At 37.4% G+C, this 16885-nt stretch overlaps 1 protein-coding gene across 6 annotated transcripts in view; it reads right to left on the bottom strand.

The window, feature by feature from the left end:
• Positions 1 to 16885, bottom strand: part of CTBP2 (C-terminal binding protein 2) — a 2784951-nt gene that overhangs the window by 2012075 nt on the left and 755991 nt on the right. The gene's annotated exons all lie outside the window — the stretch shown is intronic.

Here is a 16885-nt window from a genome sequence, read left to right as displayed (position 1 = left end):
CAATAAATTAGTACAACTGGGTATTGATGTACGCTTGAGAAGATGGATAGCTGCATGGCTTACAAATAGGACATGGCAAATATCATACAGCAACTGGACAGGTGAAATCCTTGGTTACAGTCAGGGTGTCACACATGGCTCTGTCATAGAGCCTTACTTGTTTAGATTGCATCTTTTAGACCTAACTTTTTCATCTGAGGTGCTCTACAGTTTATATCCAAATGACCTGAAACTGGGTGAATTGATTACATGTGTAAAGATAAGGCATATCTGCAAAATAACTTCACTAAATTGACCACTTGGGCACAGGAGAATAATATGCTGATAAATGCATCAAAAACTAAGCACATGAAATTTGGGAGACATAAATTGAAAGGTGAATATTTAATACAGCACACAGTGATTGAAACTGTAGATTTATTTAAGGACCTGGGTATATGGGTAGATTCAGCTATTACTTTTTCTAATCATGTCAACCAATTGGTTAGTAATAGTTATAGAACTATAGGTTGCATAAAAGATTTGTAAAGTCTAGGAAATCAAAAATAATGAAGTCATTGTTTGTTAGTTACATTAGACCCAAACTTGAGTATGGAATAACAATATGGAAACCCTATAAGAAAACAAGCAAGAGTAAACTGCAAAGAGTGCATTGGAAATATACCAACGGCATCCATGGATGTGAAAATTTAAGTTATTATGAAAGACTAAAATATTTGAACTTGTAGAGTGTCTATTACAGATATCTTAGGGGAGATCTTATTCAGGTATTTAGGGCATTTTGAGACAGCTACCTCTTGGAATGTTTGGGGTTATCAAAACATACTAGAAAATCCTCAGACAACCTATGTAGAAGATTCTATAGGAATGAGAAGTGCACTAATTGGTTCTCTGACAGAGTAGCCAATGCATGGAACATACTACCTAAGTACATTAAGCAAGTACTAGTTTAGATATTTTTAAGAACAGCCTGGACACTTATTATGGGAGCAAGTGTTTTGGTATATTGGCAAGCTAGAAGGGCATTGATGCCCCTACATGAAATATTTGTATGTATGTATGTATGTATGTATTTATGTATGTAAAGGGATTCACAAGAAAAAGGGAAAGACTGGACTTTTTTGACTTTGTTAAACTTGTGGGGGACTGAAAAGTGTATACCCCACTTTATGTCATTAATGTTTGGAAGGACGCTAAAAGGAAAGGGGGGAAATAACTGTAAGTAAAACAATTTTTATTCTTAATAGTATTTGTATAAAACATTTTGTGATATAAATGCATGTTATATAGTAAAGCATTTTTAATTGTTGTTGCATGTGATTAAAGATACTTAAGTAAGCAAGTGCTTTTTTCTTTTTGAGTTTTAAGAAATGGAAGCATTACAATGTAAAAACAGAAGAAAAGATAGACAAAAGCATGTTTAAGTTAATATGCCATAATCCTAAGTTGTTTAGGTGGGTGTTGGGGTGAAAAGTACATTGAATATAATATACGTAGAGTGGATTGAATATAATATATGTAGAATGGAAATGGTTTCTCTTACATTTGCATAAGTGAATATCCCGATTAAATCCCTTGGCTTAATATACTACCACATTTTTTGTGTAAGCAAGTAAATAAGACATCAACAAATGTCATGCAAAGTTTGCTGTAGCAAATAAATTTAAAGTTTGAGAAGTCACTAGCTGAGGCCAGATGTACATTTTATTCTTGGGTTTCCATGGAGGTAGGCCAACTGGTATGCATTAAAAAAGACAGACCTCTTTTTGTGCTAAAAGTCAATGTTTTTTGAAAACATGCAAGCTGTTTTTCGCATCTGGGAGGGGAATAAAGATAAGACAAGGACAGACAGCAACTAGCATAAGTAGGTGCACAGGCTGTAACATATGTCTTAGCAAGGGTAACCTTAATTTTAAGTTAGAATTTGTCTGTGTTTATAGCTGTTGATTTGGGACAATTGTTCCATTTAGGAGGCTTAACATTTTTTTGAAGAGGTGCATAGCTTTTTGTGCAAGTTTTAATAGGTTTTGTGTGTGTGTGTGTGTGTGTGTGTGTGTGTGTGTGTGTGTGTGTGTGTGTGTGTGTGTGTGTGTGTGTGTTTTTAAGAGTTTTATTAAAGGATTTCAGGAGGGATATGCAGGGAAGTATCAGGTACAAAGTAAAAGAACAGCATTTACACTAAATTGGTAAAGGAGCTCCAACAGTGATAGAAGAGGAACAAAATAATAATGGCAGATTTTTGGTAGTAAGGGGCTACCAGCAAGTGAGAGGGAGGAGTATGCTAGCATGTATTTATATACCACCTAAAACTGTTATTATGCAGGTTAAGAAAAAAACTGGAGAAATAATCAGCCTTCAGCAGGGAATATTACTTGTAGGTGGGGACTGAAATTGAATTTGCAACAGTAAGGATGTATCTGGTGACCTAGAAGGGAACATAAAACAAAAGAGGGTAGATTTCTGAAGAGATTTATGAAAAGATTTGGTATGGAAGACATGAATTCAGTAGTAGGATCTCAGAGAGAGTGTACATATTATTTCCCAAGATACAATAACTGGGTTAGACTAGATAGAAATTGTATTTCACAAGAACATGTGAATTTGCTTTGAAGCCTTGACACACATCTAATAAATATTTCAGCTCATGTGCCAATAATAACTAAGATAAAAATGCAGGGTAATGAAGTAAAAATGGGGCACTGGTGCTTCTTCACCTACCTGTTAAAACAAGAATAATTTAAGGAATGGGTAGTGGAAATTATTTGATACTTATTAGGGAAGACAGACTTTTTTCAGAACTTACATCTAGTGAATGATAAAATGGAACCGGAGTTTAAGAATAGGGTACAGATAAAAGAAAAAGAAATATGGTTAAAAAGTAATAGGACTTATTTAGAGGTGCTGTCAAAGGTTAAAGTACTGCAGGATAAGGGAAATATCACATAATAAGAGAGGCACAATTGCAGAGTCCTAAATTGAAATAAGGGAGTATCTGGATAATATATATAAGTTTAGAAAGATTGCTATTAAGTAACTGCTTTTGATAATAACTCCAGAGCACAAAAATTTAGGCAGTAGAAAGGGTTGTTGCCAGACTTAGGGATGTCTATAACAAGAAAAATAACCAGAGATCCTACAGATGTATTAGAGATACTTTGGACATTTTATGAACATTTGTATAAAGCAGAGAGATGTGGAAATCAAGAAAGTGCACAAATGGAAATATCTGCAGAAGACTTAAGTAGGTCAAGGTTACAGGTAGATGAGGCTCAACAAGGAGGAGATGAGATAAAAATGGTGACATAAAATCAATTGGTATGAAAGCCTCCAGGAATAGCTGGTATTCTATGGAATTTAGAAGCCAGCAGGGAAGAAAGTATTTTAAAAGTAGGGGAGCACCAACATGCTGGAAGAATGTTGTGGTAGCTTTAATACCTAAAGAATATAAAGACCCATCAGATCAAGCTTCATATAGGCCCATTTCAATTTTAAACCTTGATTAGCTAAAATAATGACAAAGGTGTTGGCAAAATTGTTAGAGATGTGGTTTTGTGGAGGGGAGGCAAACATTTGACAACACTAATAAAACAATGATGATCCAAAGGGAAACAGAGTGTAGGAAAATATTACTTTTATTGGTGGGTCTTGATGCAGAGAAAGCACCCAACTGAGTAAGCTGGAATTTTAAGAGTAGGGCAATGGAAGCATTTGCATTCACTGATGCAATAATAAGGTTAATTATGAGGATATATGAGTAATTGGAAGCAAAAGTTAAAGTGGAATGGTTCCTTTCTGACAAGTTACTTCTGAATAGAGGCACCATTCAGGGCTGTCCTATTTCCCTTTTTTATTTGCTTTATATTTAGAGACATTGGCAAAGAAAATAAGGAACTCAGAAACTGAAGGACATAATTGGTATGGTTGTGAAATTATGTGAAGGCTGCCAGCCTAGCAAGACAGGAATTTGTAGATAATTCTGTCATTTGTAAATATTAATGTAAGCCACATGCTGATTCTATTTGTTAAATGTTTAACTTCAAAAATGTAACCACATTGCACTCTGCTGGAGGAAAGCTGATAAATCAAGCATTAAATAATTCTTTGATCTCAAACTCGGAGCCAAGATGTCTGGATGAAGGCATTCTTGCTATTGTTTTGAGACCAGAGTTAATTGATAGAATTTGCATGTATAATGTATTTAATTGCTCTAGCTTCCTGACCAGGTGCAAGATCAAAAGGGCTGCTAAACTCTGAGTTTCTGTTAGCCTGGAAACCAGAGAAAAAATGATGTAATCTGAAATTAGTCAGTAGTACTGTGTTATCAATTTAAGGACAGACAGAGAGACTCAGGGCATTTTGCATTTGTCTTCAGAACATCCAACATCACCAGCACTGTCTTGCTCTATATATAAGTTTATTTTAGAACCGTGTTTGCTCTTAGATATAGTTATGAAATAAGAAGATTAGACTAATTGTTTTTCGTTACTGAACTATTCTACTGTATTATTCTAAGCATTTTCTTGTGACCTCTGAACTCTTGACTAGCACTGTGTAGTAAAAAGTATTGTCTTGTGTTCTTTATTACTTATTATTAAATATTTTTAAACCTTTCAACTGTGGCTGTTTTGTGTAGAGATAATTTAAGCTCCAGAGTATATTGCATGTATATAGTAATACTGTACAAAGCCACTCCAATAGTCTTGCTGTTCAGTCACACTTACCAGTTGGATAATAATATTGCACAGTAATAATTAAACACCCTTTGATAAGGGCCTTATTAGTAGCTGATTTTAGTGGTTGGTGGCAGTGATTACTACCTTATAGCCTGGCAGGAAGGGGCATATCTGGAAAACCTGTGCCAGCCTTCCCCAGGAGTGTCTGTGTGTTTGTATATAACTCATATCTCAAAGTGTGTGTCAGCTACTTAGACAGGGACACGAAGCACTGGTTGGACAGAGAGGGTGCTGGAGGTTTTAGCTTGACCACTAGGCTGAGATCTGTACCCTATACCTGTGCTAGTGGGGAGTCTTATTGAGGATCTGGAGAGAAAGGGAGAAACCAACCCCAAACTGACTGCAATCTCTATGTACTCTCAAGGGAAATTGTACTTTACTGTGTGTGCATTTGTAATCCTTCCCAATGTGGACACCCCTCACTGGTGTTAGTGGTGAGGATTGAGGCTCCTTGATTGCTGGGACAGTGCATTGGCATCACCATGGTAATCAAGAAAAGTCATATTTATTTGCAGACAATATTATTTTGTAACCAATAAAACCAGAAAAGGACATCTTGGTGTTGTGGAACATCTTGAGACAATTTCAGGTCTTTTCAGGATATAAAATTAATGAAAATAAAACAAAGGCTATAGCTGTAAACTATGTATCCACACCTAAATTGGTCCATCAGTACCCACATTTATGGAGACACAATGAAATTAAGTATTTAGGCGTATGGATTTGTTATGGCAGCTAAGGATATGCATGAAGAGAATAAACAAGGATAAAACAAAAACTGAGAAAATGGAAGCTCTTGTTTATGGCTATGGATAACAAAATATAAGCACTGAAAATGTTTACAGTCTCCAGCTTTATATACAGGTCAGGCATATTTTTATTAACTAGAGGAGAAGTTGTAGACAATAATTAATAAAGAGTTGAAGGATTTTATCTGTGAGGGGAAAGGGAAGGGTCAAATAAGGTAAGTCGATCCTTCCAATAGAACAATGAGGATTACAATTACCTGACTTGAAGGAATGTTTTAGGACTATACAGTTAAAGCTCACATACATAACACAAGCAGAAAGCTATAATTCAAAGAGGAAAGGTAGAAGATGAAGCAGGGGAGAAATTCAAGAAATAATGAGAGTGAGATTTTGAATGCAGATCCTTAAGGAGAACAACACCAGAAGCAAGGAATATCATAGTCATAAAGTAGCAGGAATTATTATAAGAACTAAGCCGACATTAGAATAGAGAAAGGATATTTTGCCAATATGGATGACTGCAATTAGGGGTACAGAGAGCAGGCAAAATGAGGCTGGAATTTTCTGGAAAAAACTGGCAAAGGAACTAAGTTACTGGGAGCAAATATCTACAGAATAAAAGGTAATAAAATGGGAAGTAGCCAAGAAAACATTCAGACTGTTGACTAGAGACTGTCTTCCTTAGCAGGGACTGATATCTGATTCTAGGCAAAGAGAAAGCGATAGGGGAATCCTAAGTAAAAGACCTAGTCTGATAGAGATATAGAACAGAAGTTGCTGTTACAAATAGATAATTAGTAAGGTATATGAAATACTGCATGATGCCCACAGGAATCAAATGAGGTTAGCATAGATTGGGAAGAGAGACTGGATAAGCAATTCACAAGGAGACAACGGAAGGACATATGTATGTTCTTGGGTAGCAACAAAGTCTAGAAGATTGAGGATTTTTGCTTGGAAGTGTTTACATAGGTATTTGTATACTCCAAGCAGACTCCAAAGAATTTTTCCTGAGGAAGATGTCAAATGTTGGAGGTAGGATGGGGAAGAAAGAGATAACTGCGAACATAGGTTTTGGGAGCGTAATGAGTTGGTAATCTTTAAAAATGTCCTACAGAGTGTTCTGTCAGAAATACGGGGTGAGCAAATGGGTATAACTAAAAAATTATTTTTTGAGCTGGGATACAGGATCTGAATTGCCTAGACACAGTAAGGTCTTATTAAGTTTAATTCTGGCGGCTGTCAGAAAAGCAATTACTTGAAAATGGTAATCAAACTCTAAAGTGGAAGTGGGATCTTTAGAAAAGGGTAGGAGCAAATTACAAAGAAAAAAATGGACATTGTGGGAACAATACATGCAGAATAATGTTTGGAGGAGGAGTGAGGATTATGGGAAGGCAGGAATTGATCAATTTATGTAATGCTGAATTGATGATAAATACACAAAAGAATATATGTGGTATACAATGTTTGCAGCTAGAAATATGTTAATATGGTTTGCTTTATTTTATATAAATGTATGTTTTCCAATGTCTTAAGTGATAATTCAAAAAATCTGTTACAATAAAACAAAAAAAAAGTACTGCATTGCAAGCTCCATTAGTTTATAAGAATAAAGCTTATTAAAGCAAAGGGTTTAGCATAATGGTTAAGATCTTTACCTCATAGTTACAAAGTACACTGTTTGATTCTGACCTTTGGATATACTGGCTAGGGTTGTAATAGTCTGCAGACTGATAGCCTAGTATTTACCTATGAATTGTTGAACTTACAAGATGTCTCTGTTTAGCTAGAAGCATAACAGTTGGGGGGGGGAGTGATGAGGCAATGTTTTCTCACCCTTCTCACCCTTCTCAGAGGGAAGGGAAAGTACACATGCTTGGGGAATTTCTTCTATGTTAGTATTCTAATGGAGATCACAGATTGCATGGAGGTCTATGGTCTCTGAGGCAGTTCTTTTTGAGGATTTGTGTCACTCACAAAAGTGGATGAAACACCCTTGGCAAGGCTGATTGAATGCCAAATTTTGAGCATCCCACTCTGCATGCAAATGCAAATTGTTAAGGTTTAGGAGCAAAACCCCCAATTTCCCAAAAGAGTGGATGATGGCACCACCTCTGCAGTTCAACCTTCGACTACAAGTGGAATAAACAGATCATAGGATAATTATATTCCAGGGGAAGGAATGGACCTTTTGGGGGTTCCGATGGTCTCTGGGTAAATGGGGTACTGGGAGTAAAAATTAATACAAAAAGAGTTACATTTGTTAAAAGGACATATCTTAGTAAAGCATACTGCACTAGTTTGAAATACTTGAGTGGAAGCTGCAATATATCCTATCATGCACTAATACCATTCATGAGTCTAAGAATATTTGTGAAGCTGCATGTGAGACAAAAATTAGCCTATCTGGGCATTCAAAATAAAACTTGAAGCATACACAAAGAATTCAAAAATAAACACATATTGAAAGTGTGATATATATAAAAATGAGAGAATCACAAAACATTAGCAACTTCTATTCGACTATCAGCAACCCCCAGGTACAAAGCCCAGATCAGGTACAGTCTGAATACTACCAGTAGGGAAATCATTTTTAGTAAGGTAGCATGGAAGGTAATGGACAGAGGTAGAGTTAAAGTTTGCACACATTAGTAAGGGTGGGCAAGGGGTAAAAGCAAGACAATGCAAGGCCTTAGTAAGTTTAATGCTATTGGCTGAAAAAAGCAATTACTAGAAAATGGGAAGCAAAATCTAAACCAACCGTAACTCAAGTACTCAATATTCTAAAGGAGATAAACTAACTGCAAACGGGATCCTTACAAAGGGGAAAAAATCAAATTACACAGAAATGAATGGAATTTGTGGAAACAATACATCCAGAAAAATGTTCAGGAGAAGTGAAATTTAATAGAAAGGGAAATGAACAATTCATATACTGTTGGTGTAAATAAAAACTATTAAAATCTATACTGCATGAAAATAACAAGAAGTGGTAATATGGTATATTTTCTTTTCTGTTACTGTATATGTACATGTTTAACAAAGAGGTTTAAAAAAATTGAAATATTCAAATATGCCATCCTACTTTTAATTTGACAATTTATGCCTTGAACCCTTATCAATTTACAGTGCCCTTAGTGATATTTATTTGGAAATTTTTATAAATTCATCCATCATTTTCAGACCAATACAAAAGGCATGTTCTCTCCCAAAAAATGAGGCAATTTTTGCTTAGCAAAGCAGCCTTTATTTAAAGTAATATTTGAACTAGTTGCTTGTATTCCTGAAACAACATTACACTTCAGGTGGGAGGTTTGTTGTGATGGTTAAAGTCTTTGCCTCATAGGCACAAGGTTTCTCGCCTGGGGTTATTGGCTAGACTTAAAATAGCCCTTGAGGGCAGTTAGCCTAGTATTCACATGTGAACAAAACTGAAACCTGGCAAAATGTCAGTGCTCTATTTGTCATTTTCACAAAGCCTAAATATATAGTTATGTCAACTAATAAGCTTCCTAACATATCAACTATAATATCTTCATAAAAAGAAATGTTATCTTTCCTTTGCCAAATCACTTTTTAAGCTAAATTTGATAAATTGTACTATTTCTGTATCTGACACTGTCATAAAAATAAGCTTAAATCCCAGGGAAGTACAGCTTACCAAATTTAATGCTGTGCCAATGTTACAATAAAGATATCACACCTTAAAAAGTTTAATGAATAAAGCTTTCGGGTCTACACCCTTCATCAGTATAACACTACAACAATATTATTACATTAGGAGACATCATCAAATCATCACATGTTCAAGCCCATCCCATCAAAACACACAAAGAAAAAGAAAACAAAACTACAAGGTGTAACCTTATGTGTTATAAATATTAAAAACAAAATAAAAAAATAAAAGACTTACTATCATAGTAAATGATCTATACATCTAAGTGTAATAATATAATATATAAATATACACATATATATAATTAATTTTACTCATATCTAAAATATGCAATAAAAATTGCAGTATAATGCAATAAATATAATAATAATATAATAAAAAAATTATGATATAATATAATACAGTACTACAAACTGCTATAAAGTTCCCAACACATTTTGAAGGTACTTTGAAATGGGTTCATATATCACCCACCACCTGAGACAATAGGTCTTAGGGGTGGGTTAATAACATTTTATGATTTATTTGAAGGTGGTGTTTTTTTGAACATCCCACTAATGGAGAAATTAAATTAATGACCACGTTAACAACTTGTAATGAAAGAAGTGGTATTGGTACAGGTATCATGCCTATCATGCTCTGTGGGTTTAACTAACTAAAAAGCTTAGTAAGAAGAGAAGAGAGAATAACAGAAATCAAATCAGAAATCAGGAGAGTAATGCTTGCTTGCTTTAAACACATAATAAAGGTAAAAAAAATGTTGTAAATAAATTATTTGTATTAGCTGTAGTAATTATTAGTAGGAGGAAGGGATTTAAAAATTTTTTCCTGAAACTGAAAGAGTTAGAATGGATTATTAGACTTCAGGCAGACGCCTCTGGTTAAATAATGCTGTAGTCTGAAACCATATTTAGTTAAAAAACAAAGAGAAAGGTATAAAATTTATGGGTTACTTTTGTATATATATTTTAGTTAATTATATATGCAAATTTAGTGATGAGTATATCATATTTATAATAAAAATATTTTTATTTATATTTACATTTGTTGCATTTATATATATGTGTGTATATTATTATATTACTTAGATGTATAGAGTCTGTTAGACCATTACTATGATAGTAAGTCTTTTATAGGCTGAAGCATGTGATTTGACCGATGTCTCCTATTTAAATGTAATAGTATTGCAGTAACACCATTGTTACTTTAGTCCAATGTTACAATAACACAGTAAGTTATGAAATGAGAAATTAGCAGCTTTTACATAACAAACAGATGCCATCAACTCTGTAAGTAATCTACATATTCACCCTTTCCTTTGGGGGAAACAGTTTCTGGTACCATAACCTTGGACTAGGGCAAAATTGCAAGAGAAGACCAGCACACATTTGTTGCAGGAAATGAGTGCTAAAACTGTTGTGTCTCATATAAAACTCTTGCATATTATTGAAAGACATCTTCAGTTTTATTCTACCTCTTACTGTCTCACTGTTCAGATACTGGAATACAAAGAGAAAGACCCTGTCCTTTTGATAGTTTTATACACCTGCAGTTGTCTATGCTGATGAAGCTTGGCTTTAGGATTCATAGGAATATCAATTTTATGCTTCATATTTTGACTGCTGTTAAGTACATCACTACCATGTTCAAAAATTTATTTTAGAAAGGGTGTGAATTTTTATTTGAATGTACCTGTGAGTCTCTCCTCTGGGACAGTAATCAAGGAGCCTCAATCCTCACCACTGACATCAGTGGGGAATGTACACTTAGAACAAAAATATATACACACAGTAATTTCAGATGTAGCTTTCTGCACCAAGTACAATTTTCCTTAAGAGCATCCAGGGAGTACACTCCAGTCCTGGGGCTGGAATTCCACTCCAGGAGCCAAATAAGACTCCACCTTTCTCTCTGCAGAAATCAGTGCTCTTTGTCCCTGTTCCAATTAGCTGAAACACACACTCTTTGAGATTTGTTTTTCACACATACACACTCATACACACCTGGGAAAAGCTGCCACAGATTTACCCGCTATGCCACTCCACCCAGACTATAAGGTAGATTTACAGCAACCAGCCAACTATTTTAAGGCCCTTACCAGGGTACCCATTACTCTTAGTAAAATTAATACTTATACAAATGATAGTGTTAACCAATCTGCAAGACTTTCAGGAGTGTGATGCTACAATGCAACTAAATAAATGCAAGTACACACAAGGTTAAAATATTTTCTAAAAGACCAGCCACAATGAACGGTTTACATATATTTAATAATACAGAATAGAAAAAAACATACATGAGAATACTGAGTATCTAGTTACAATAAACTCCAGAGTTTCAATTCACAGGAAAGATAAAAAATAACACAAACGGAAAGACTCACATACAGAAAAAACAGTACTTTTAAATAATCTCACTATATTTTCCTAACTGACTGAGGAATTACTGTTCCCTAATTAAGTTACTTTCTAAAGCAAGGCAAGATGAAGATGGTGAGTGGTTTTGTCAGTTCAAAAACAGAGTGCTAAGTGTTTCTGTCACATCTCTCATTAGTATCTAAATACAATTTCCATACAAGCTGCAAAATGACATCACATTTGGTTACCTGACTCTGTGGTTCCCAGACTTACCCCTCACTAGGAACATGAGCCAGGATCTGGCACAGATGTGTCACAATTCACAAATAGACATTTGCTAAGGTTTATTGCAGCATCTGGAGACTATAAAACAGTTCCAGTCCTTTCATCTTTCCTGCAGAGACTACCCAGCCATTCTTTGGCACCCCAGGGTAGCAGTTAGTTCACCACTATAGACAACAGGAGCAGGATCCCAGCCCAGACATTGATCCCCTGGCTGCATTCAGGCCTGTGAGATAAAATCTTTATGACCTAAACCAAGTAATTTAATTTCAGGCTATCTTTTAAGTTATCTGGGCTGAGCTTAACCCCTTCCCTTCCAGCATCCTCTGTTAACATGTATGCATTTCATAGGATCACAGGAGGTTACTAGGCTAATGGCCATGGGGGCCCTTACATGACTAGCCAAGAGTTTATCCCAAAAAAGAAACCTCAGTCAGCATCTGTTGCCCTTGTTATTGAGGGACATAGCTGGAACCCCTTGGACAAATTTTTGGTTTCCCATCCACTCATCAAGGTTGCGCTTGAAGAAGGTCAGTGAGGCGCTCTATTTGACGTGTATGGGAAGTCTATTCCAGAGATGGGGCAGTCTCTGGGAGACAAACCTGTCTCTCCAGCAGGTTTTGTTGATGCCACATATTAGATTTAGGCCTTTTGAGTAGGTAGTGCATGAGGAATCAGACCTACAGATATGGAGCATCTCTAGTAGGGCAGGGTCTGAGATTGCCTTGTAGGCAAGACACAGCTCACCCCTGAGCAAGTTGTACATAACAGAGTAGAGTTGTAGTGATTTGAGCCTGTCTGCATAGGACAGGTGTTGGAGGCCATGGATTCTCTTTGTGAGGTATTTCAATGGCCTTTCCAGTTGATGCAGATGTTTGGAGTGGTACACCCCAAATGAAGCGTTATACTCATTTAATGGTCTAATGAAGGAGGAGTACAGAGAGGTAATAACCTCATTTTATTCTGGATGCAATCCCTTTACTTATGAGATGAGCCAAACAAAAGGCTTTTCTGACCACTGCTGCTACATAATGGTCAAATGTGAGGTTGTTATCAACCTGAGTACCCATGCCTCTCACCACAGGTTGTGTGTTTAGGGGGTTGCCATTGATGTGGTAATTGGTAGGGGACATGTTTTTGCTAAATGGTATGACGATAAATTTTTTTGCATTTAGCTTGAGGCCATGAATTTGGCACCAGTCAGTTGCTGGGAGACCCTCTTGCAGTATGTTAACATCATTTGGGGAGTCAATGACAGCATCCAACTTACAATTGTCCGCAAACTCAGTCAGTCAAAGGCCTTTTGTCTTTGGCTGGACCTCTGACAAATAGATGCCAAACAGTAGGATCATAGGAAGTTACTAGGCTATTGGCCCTGAGGCCTTTACAAGCCTAGCCAAGAATTTAGCCCATATTTCAACAAGTCAGCACCCTATGCCACTGGCAACCATGGACACAGGTGGAATCCCAGGGGTGTATTTTCTGTTCCCCATCCAGTTATCCAGGTTGCACTTAAAAAGATTTAATGAGATACTCTCCTTTACATGGAGGGGGAGTCTATTCCACAAAATAGGAGTCTCTGGGACACAAATCTGTCCAGCCAACAAGTCCTACTGATGTCACAGACCAGGCTGAGGTTACGTGTGCAGGTTACTCGAGTGGAGCTTGACTTGCTGATATGCAGCAATCCCATCAGGGCGGGGTCTGAGATTGCTTTGTATGCTAGACAGAGGTCACCTCTGAGGAGTGTGGAGGAGACTGCGTAGAGGGACAGGGCTTTTAGCCTATCTGTGTAGGGTAGATGTTTGAGGCCCTGGATACTCCATGTGAGGATCTTCTGTGGTCTCTCCAGCTGCAGCATGTGCTTTGTAAGATACATGCTGAAAGGGACATTGTACTCAGTAATGGGTCTTATAAGGGAAGAACACAGGGGTGTTATGACCACCTTGTCCCTGGATGAGATACCCTTACTAATGAGGTGGACCATGTAGAAAGCCTTCCGTACAACAGAGGCAAAATGGTGGTCAAAAGTCAGTTTGCTATCAACCTGGTTGCCCAATTCCCTCATGAATGACTGCATGCTTAGTGCCTTATTATCAATGTGAAAATTTGTGGGGATGTCATTCTCCCCCAAAGGGATGATGATGTATTTTTTTGGCATTCAGTTTGAGGCCATGTTTCTGGCACCAGTCATTTGTTTGGGTGAGACCCTCTTGGAGGATGTCCATGTCACTAGGGTGATTAGTGACAGCACCCAGCTTGCAGTCATCTGCAAACTTGGTCAGCCATAGCCCACTAGATTTGGCCTGCACCTCTGAGAAGTATATCCCAAACAGCAGAGGCCCCAAAACCAATCCCTGGGGTACACCACTTGTTACGGGTCTACTACTTGAGGTGGCTTCCCCTATTTTGACTTGGTGGGTTCTATCAGTGAGACAATTTGCTGCCCATCTGGTAACATATGGATTGAAGTCTAATTGGGAGAGTTTATCTATTATATCTGAGTGGGGAATATTATCGAAGGCCTTGGCCAGGTCAAGGTAGCTGGTGTGCACTGTCTTCCCCTCATCTATGGCCTTGGTGACTGTCTCAAAGAAGTCGACCAAATTTAACAAGCATGACCTCCCTTTGCCAAAATCAAACTGTGTGGGATCAAGTGTTTGGAGGATGCCAATGTCCTTGTTAATGAGGTTCATGGCCTTGCAGATCAGGCTAGTTAGGCTGATTGGTCTATAATTTCCTGGATTGTTGGATGCTCCACCTTTATGCAAAGGGATGACAGTCGCTGTCCTCCACTCAGCTGGGATGAAGCCGGTACTCAGGCTTTGGTTGAATAGGGTGCCTAATGGTGCTGCAAGTTCCTGTCTGAGTTCATGCAGGATGCAACCTAGGATGTTATCGGGTCCCATGGAGGCTGTATTTTTTGCCTTTGAGAGGGCAGTGATGACTTGCTCCCTAGAGATAAGGGGAGGGGGTCACATGCTGGGGATGTCCTGTTTTACTGATGGGGGGACAGAGGAGTGAAATTTTCACTGAACCTTTCTGCCAGCAGGTTGGCTATATCTGCAGGGTTTGTGTATGTGGTGCCCTTGACCACCAGTTCTGAGCATATCTGGGTGCTTCCCTTGAGATTGAGGATATATGTGAAGAAAGCCTTATGATTGTCTTTAGTACATGTGGCCAGTTTGGACTTGAAGTTTGCTTTGGAGAATTTCACTAGTGCTCTTATTTACTTGTTCAGGCTAAGGAGAGATTGCTTCCAATTAGACACCTGTTCCTTCTTGGTCCTGGGCAGCAATTATTTCCTTTTATTATAGAGTTTATTTACTGTAGATGTCCACCAGACAGGTTTACTCTTCCTCGAGGAGGAGGATTTTGTCCTGTCTGGTATTCCTGGTTCTATGCAGCTACATAAATGCTCAGATAGTACTTTAATGTAGGTTTGGGCATATTTGCCAGTTGCTGTGGAGGGGGAGGGGCTGTAAAGCTGTTTATACCTTCTCTCAGAAGGTTGTAATCAGCTTTGGAGAAGTTTTTTGTTTGACCCAAGCTGGGTGGGGTGGGGGTGGGGGATTGACTTTGAAAGTGACTGCTTTGTGGTAGGATCTTACCAGGGATGATGACACTGTAGGGATGCTGCAGAGGTTACTTATGTTGGTTAACACCAAGTCCAAGATATTTTCACCTCTTGTGAGGGTGTCAACCAACTGGTCCAAGGCATTTGCATTGACAAAATCAAGGAATCTTTTGGCATTTGTATTTTGGCATGAGTGTTTCTTTCAATCTGTGGTTGGAGAGTTAAAGTTGCCCAGGATCAGGGTAAAGGATTGAATCTTGATAGATTCAAGGAGGTCCAGATAGGTGGAGTGGGGATCTTGAGCCAGGGTTGGAGGCCTGTAGCTAGCTATGAATTGAATAGGGGTCTTGTCAATTGTTAACTGCACCTGGAGTATTTCCTGTGCATCATACTGTTTGACCAGCCTAGAGGTGTGCATGTCTTTTATATATATATATATATATATATATATATATATATATATATATATATATATATATATATATATATATTGCAACTCCACCTCCTTCATCAGTTTCAATACAGTCTGACATAAATGTATATTTCTTTTTTTTTGTCTAGCAGTACCCACTGTTGATTTTAACACAAGCATCTGTAAAAATCAGTTTATCATTCAAATGGCATAAAATTCTTTACAAAACTCCAGCTATTTATGCTGGAATATATTTCACATGCACTGCCCTGCTCTCTCTGGCATAGACAGCACTACCTCAGATCATCACATCTCTTCCCCCTTTGACAACTCAAGCTAGTTTCTCAAGTGACCTGGAGAAACATTGCTTGAGAGGAATGAGCCTTTCTGGGAACACATTAACCCATGCCCTGTCTTGAGAACCCATCTCTATTGGCATTGCTGACCCCACTATGGTGCTGCATCAGGTGGGTACATCCAGGTTTCCCAGTGAACATGTTCGCAAACTCCTGTCACACTGTTTGGATTTCTCAAACCTGGTAGGTATAAGTTGGCTGTACGTACTAACATATCCCTTCTAACAACACTATTTCTCTATAAGTAGTTACATTCCTAGCTGCAACTCTCACCACAGAAGTATTATTAACTATGCACTACTTTGCCTAAGCGATTCTCCCTACTTCATTTCCTAACTAATATTATGTTCCTCCACATATATAAATTCAACCATATATTTGTCTATATTCTGGTGTTTAAAGTCTTGTTCTATTTGATGCTATGTATATCTTTTTGTTTTAAAATTTTTATTCTTTAAATGTGGTAACACTCATTGTTTTTTGTCTATAATTTCTATTACTTGATGTGATGACTTTGTATGTAACCTTAGGCTGGAGCTTTTCTCCCAGGGCCTCTGCTGAAAATGGGCACCTTCCCAATCAGACCATCCCAGTAAACAAATATAAAATAAATAAATAAATGCAGATACACTGATTTACTCACCTTATAGTTACATTAATTTGCGTGCATTGCATGCAGTCATTCAAAACAATGTCTGATGTTGTTTACCCTCTAATCACATTTGTTTAACAGAGAATTC

This window comes from Protopterus annectens, chromosome 14.part0 (assembly GCF_019279795.1).
Source record: "Protopterus annectens isolate FY-2018-M chromosome 14.part0, PAN1.0, whole genome shotgun sequence".
Taxonomy (NCBI): Eukaryota; Metazoa; Chordata; order Ceratodontiformes; family Protopteridae; genus Protopterus; species Protopterus annectens.
Note: the sequence above shows the minus strand (reverse complement) of the source record. Positions and strands in the feature narration are given on the sequence as shown.